We start from the raw sequence: 6,402 nt of genomic DNA, 5'->3' as shown, positions 1-6,402 counted from the left end.
GAGAATAACCCTTTCTGTGACTACTGCACAGGGATCACACAACCTCTATTCATAGGGCTGAATTCAATTAGGGTCGATGTTCTTGCCCCGCAAGTACAAGTATATGCTGCATTTACCATACCATTCACAGATATTTTATTGCAATACACCATATACATAGAAACATACAATTTTACAGCAGATAAGAATTACATGGCCAATCCAGTCTGCAATTTTGGGTTAGTTTAGGGGTCTGGGTTAGGGCCAACAACAGAAATCTTGAGGCCCAATATATCTGGGCCCCCCTGCAACCCCCATTTACCACCACCTTTTACAGCAGAGAGTTGCTATAAGAAAAAAATAGATAGAATGTACAAATATACACAGGGGAAGCGGTTACATTACCGCTAGTCGGGATCCCGGTCGTCAGTATACCGACAGCGGGATCCTGACTTGCGGTGAAATGCAGACGCCATAATCCCATCGCCACAGGCTTTTCTCCCTCTACGACACCCATAGAGGGAGAATATAACCTGTGCCGAGTGCAGCGAGCCTGCAAGAGGCTTTCTAGCACTTACACTGCTGCTGGCATCCCGGTGGCTGGGATCCTGCTGTCGGTATACCGATCCTGTCAAAGTCGAAAAATATTGCAGTACACACATCACGTACAAACAACACACAGATGGCCACCGCGCGTGTACTTGTTCTGCTGTGCGTGCACATATTCGCAATTTGCGTATGGTCGCTCCCACGGTCGTGCGCATCAGTGCGTGGTATGGGTATTTACGGTAGAGTTTGTGAACGCATGGAGAGCTATCAAAACACATTACATATTTAATCCAAATAGTGCACAATGTACACATAGTCCCCCTGCACCACACCAGAAAGTAACAACAGTTTAAATGATTCCAGAACAAAGGGATTCACTTTTACAGGATAAGAGGGGACAGACTAAGGTTATAAGGTGGTGTTTGGTATCCAGCTGTAGGGTATTTTAAGGGTAACATTCCGGTGTTGGTCTGCGTAAAATTGCATGTTCCTGCGGATAGTTATGTGCAGAAGCAGAATATAGATATAAACTGTATTTACTGTATATTATATATGCGGCGGGAATCCAGAGGAGACCACCCACAAGAGCAGTTGGGAAAGACATCGCCTACCTTTTCAAATCGACCTATGACCTCTCCTGTACTGTAAAAGTGCATTCCTGTGTCCAATGGACAAAGGGATTACAGTATCCATTGTATTGCTTTTGGAAGAATTGTATAAATAAAGCCTGCTGCAGCCTGGCCTGACACAAGACTCACAAAGTTATCTATCAGATGACCGGGGACCGGTCGGGTTGCGCAAGCTTGTCCACTCACGTATGTACATTGACTGTAGCCATTTACTCTGTTATATTGTAGTGTATTATTTGTATTGTAAACCCCCTTTCAGCAATAATCCACTGTGGTGTCGGAACCCAGCGGTAAAATCACAATTGGTGTCGTGTCCTCATTGCCCTGCTAAGGTTTAAAGTGTTTTATCAGTGCATTACATTACTGCTAAGGTTTAAAGTGTTTTATCATTGCATTGCATTACTGTAAAGGGTTAAAGTGTATCTCTGGGTGTGCGCACGCTGTGTGTACTTTGTACCCCCAGCGCGCCGTTTGTACGCAAAGTCCGTACAGTGATACGGGACTCCGTACGCAAACAGTGTATAAAGTACATAGCGTGTGTACTAAGTTTAGCGGCCGCAGCGGCTCCATGGTAAAGTGTATTCTAAGTGTGTATAAGGTATAGCTTTCTTTCCTGTAAGATAATCGACATTATCAATTGGGGGCTCTCCGGTCTGCCACATTCTTACTGCCTAACAGGTCACAGCAGACTTTATCTATCAGCATAAGGGTGGACAGAAAGTATCCTACGTATCCTTTTCTTGGTCGGTGGATGCACTGAAAACCCTACTTAATTGCTGATTAGATGGTGTCTGCTCTGTATGGTTTGTAGAGATGCTGGTAGAACTCGTAAGGTAAACAGGAAAAAAGCTATTTAAAATCTGTGAAAGTTTTTTTTGGCGCCAAAACCGTACACAGCACTCATACTCTTTGCATACCCTCTCACATTGTTGCAAAACAAAGTTCAAATAAGTCATATTGTGTTTGATTCAGATTGGATTGTTTATCTGTTAAGTAGGTTTAAAAAAAAATTGCTGCATAGCCTTGGTATAGTTGTTTTTAACTCAGGCCTAAAATAACTTCAGGTGCTTGTATAATGTTTGATTTCTTTGTGACAAAGGAAGCCGCATGGTCTTGTCTCCATTTTGGACTAACCACATGGCCTGTCCACCATTTTGTGTAACCCTCGTGGATTTGGAAGGGGGAGGAGCAGCGGCCATTTTGGGAAGGTCATTTTTCTAAATAGCTGATTTTCACTGCACAGAATAATCAGCTTTTCTTGGTCACATGAAACACGATTTATGAGTTACCAATGCATTTATTTAACCCATGCCATAGTCAATTACAAATAGTTTCAATGGGGCCTAGTGAAAGTTAATAGTGAGATGAATATTTGATGTAAGAACTACACACAGATAAAAACAAAGTTTTTTTTCCCCTTCTACCTCTAGGATTCAGTTAACTCTGCTTGCTAGTTTAGGATAGCCATTGAAATGCAAATTAACCTGTGTAACTGCTTTTTGTTAGCAGTGAAAAAAAAACCCACTTTTACAGGCAGACAAAAGCACATAGCTTTGATATGCAAATTAGAAGCACTGAATGGGTTAATGAGTCTCATAGGAGACCAGTGAATGGTACATATATAATATTATTATAATTATGTGTATATTTATATCAGTGTATGTTCTGCAAGATAGCTATCCAATCTGAATCATACCATTTGTATTATTGATTATTGCTAGAATCATTTAAACTTATGTGAAAACCGGAGATATTTGGTGCTATATAGTTAAAAATAAAATAAATATTTAAGGAAGTAAGTGTAAGACACACACGCAGCCTGGCCTAGTTGTAAAGGTTTATACAGAAGAAACTGTGTGTTGTGTTAAGTGAGCGATTATAGTTAATATTGCTCACATTGATAGAATTGTGTGATTTGTGCTATTGCGGACGTACGGTTTTTGTACATGTGTCTCGGACAAAGTACAAGACTGCGTACGCAGCGTAAAAGACATGCACGATCACGTGTTTACGCAAATTGCGTAAGAAATACGCTCGCTGAGTACAAATTACACAATAGTTCGTTTAGTTTAAAGGTGGGACAGTAGCCACGCTACAATAGCACCAAACTACCCGGTTTCTAAAGAAATTTAGTATAAAAACAAAATTTAGTATAAATAATTTTTTTAAATTGCCTCTGGGGGTAAAGCATGCCTCTGGGGGTAAAGATTGAATGAATCTTAATTTTCTGTACAGAAAAGAAAAAAATAAAGTGTATTTGAATGAGCGAATGCAGGACTGAGTGTATACTGAACCCAATAACTAGGTGGTCTAGGTGGTCGAAGCTAGGTGGTCTAGGTGGACACACTGGGTTAGTAGAGGCCGGGTGGCGTAAGGTTCGCAACACTGCGTTATTAACTAGGTGGTCTTGGTGGACTGAGTGGTATCCCATACAACGCTAGGTGGTCTGCTAGGTGGTCTACAGCAATCGTAGGGCATATAGATAGCTAGTATCTATAGGCTGTGCTATTGCATCACATGTCCGTTTGTTCTGCACAGAGCAACGTGATATTATTGTGTCATATGCACTGTGGAAGAGCATACACAGACGTGATTGTATAGACAAAGGGGTTTTTCTTTGATAACTTCGGGAAATCTCCCTGGTGGGCTTCACTGGAAAGGGTGAAGGATAGTTATCTAATTTCTCTGTTTTTCACCCTACAAACAATTCCAGTTGACAGATACCGAAAAGGAAATTTTCACTGCCTCTCTCAGGAAAATATTCCAAACAGAACTTCCATCGAAATAAATTACGGTGTTGTAAGGTCTGATAGGAGCCCTAAGTTGGGTACATTGCCTTCGCTATCAACAGTGTATGGTAGTACTGGCCAGCGTGGGCGCGAGCGAGTGGAAGGCGCTCAGGTATACTTCCACCGTCTACTTATATTGAGTATTTTGGTGTTTGTGGGAATTTTTTAAAGATATTGGAAGAGACCCACAAATATGGGAGCCAGTTGCTCAAGTAAGAGACGTGTAGACAGGGTTCAGGCAGAATCGTGGCCAAAAGGCTCAGCAAGGTTTATCATGTGTGAAAAATATGGTTCACACACAGAAGTTTTAAGCAATGAGTGGGTATGATTGACTAACAATGATAGGGAACCATTCCCTAAGGTGAGCAGCTTTGAACCAGAGATATTACAGAACTTAAGGTTAAAGATATGTCTGATTAAATCCAGAAAACAAAGGATTAGACATAATGATTGTTTAAAATTATGGCAGCAAGAGGGGGATATGCAAAGAGAATTAGCTCGTGCAGCAGGTTCCAAACTTAGCGGGAAAACAATGGCGACCGCACCACCACTACCGTATATTGCGGGGGAGAAGATGGCTACAGTCAATGGTATATCCGTAAAATATAGTAGTATGTAATAACAATGTATTAACCCTAATTATTTTTTTGCAAGATGTATCCTGTTTTTTTTAAAAGTCTTTTCAAGGTTATAGGTCACAAGAGGATGATGGACTTGCTGGCAGATCAGTTCCTGTATTTATTTACAGAGAGAGAGAGAAATAAGATGCATTGGAGGGAATGGTAATTGTATCGCTGGCCTGTAACTGTAATTGCATGTAACTGTATGTTTTAACTGCTTACTGTATGAGTTGTAACTATAGGTATACTGTACTTTGTAATATATATATTGAATCTATATCTTTTTTTTAATAACAAATATATCCAGCCAAATCGCAGCTCTCCTCCAAGCAGTCACCTTGCTGCAGGAAACTCAGGTGGGGCCTGTTCGACCAGGTAGAGCAGTAACAGTATTCCCCAATGAAAGAACTGGTGAGGTCACAGCTACCGGTAAGTGTGAGACAGTTCATTGCACAGAGACAAGAACACCTCACAGTAAACAGATTAGGAACGGAATGGTGAGGATTACACCCTGTCTTGGAAATAGTAACTCCCAATGGGGGAACCGATAGTCAGGGACTAATCCTCACCAGGAATAATGCAATATATTGCCCGTGGCCCAGAGATGAGCTGCGATCAATCATTTCAGAATTCCCGACCCTCGGAAGCATTTAGCCAGATGTCAGAAATTTATCAGAGATCTGGGTAATGCGTATGAACCGACAAACAAACATTGGCGGATATTTTTGAAAGCGTGCCTACCCCCTAATATTGACACCCAAAAATGTATCACTGATTGTAGATTAGAGTCGGATAGTCTTATGACTGACAGAAACAACCAGGAAAATATAGAACGAATTAATAGGCAACTAGAGTTGTGTTTCCCCATTGAGTGGAGAAGAATTTTCTCCATAAAACAGAGGGAAAATGAAATGACATCTGAATATTTCCATTGGGCCCTGCAAATAATGGATAGATACATGGGGGGGTATCAGATACAGGGAACGATGCAAATTATAGGGAAGTGGCTGTCTCTGTGCTAATGGACGGACTCAATAAGACAGTAAGGGACAGGGTACAAACATCTTTGCCTAATTGGAAAGGGGTCACAGTAGCTTGTCTTAGAGAGTGCGCAATTAAACATCACCAGAATATTGTTAGGCGTAGAAAACAACAGGAGGAGAGGCTGAGGATTGAAAGTATACAGGCCCTTACACCAAAGTCTCATCAACCTAAACCCCAAAACACGGATAGTAATAAAGGACCTAGGATATGCTACACTTGTAGGAAGGAAGGGCATTTTGCCAGAGATTGTAGGTATAGTAGAACACATAGCCAATATAGACCCCTAGACAGAGAAAACAAGCCACGTTATTAAACACATAGACGGGATCAAGGGACATATAGTAAGGAATCACGAGCCATATAGAGAACACAGATTCGGTTACTGGGAAGAACAGAATAAATGCAACTTTACCCTTTTGACAGAACTTGCTCGGGGTTAGGAGGAGGCCTCTAAACTTCTGCTTCTCTCTCTAGCAGAAGTGACCTCTATGTAACTTAACAGGAGTTTTGTTAGAGATGGTATACATATAGAGTGCTCTCACCCAGGAAGCACAAAATATGTTAGATACCCACGAAGACTAATGTTGCATTTCACTGTTCTAGATGCATGTCCATCACAGGTAGAGGAAATTATCTCAAATATACCGGGGTCCCTATGAACTTAGAATGGACAAAACACTGGATTGATGGCTGGGATAGTCCCAGTAGAGATATAACACACATAGAATTTTTTTTAGAGGAACAGACCGATTAGGGAATCATTCCCCGTAGTGCCCAATCCAGATGTCAAAC

The sequence above is a fragment of the Pseudophryne corroboree genome, chromosome 9 (assembly GCF_028390025.1).
Source record: "Pseudophryne corroboree isolate aPseCor3 chromosome 9, aPseCor3.hap2, whole genome shotgun sequence".
In the NCBI taxonomy this organism is placed as follows: domain Eukaryota; kingdom Metazoa; phylum Chordata; class Amphibia; order Anura; family Myobatrachidae; genus Pseudophryne; species Pseudophryne corroboree.
This window is presented reverse-complemented; position numbering follows the sequence as displayed.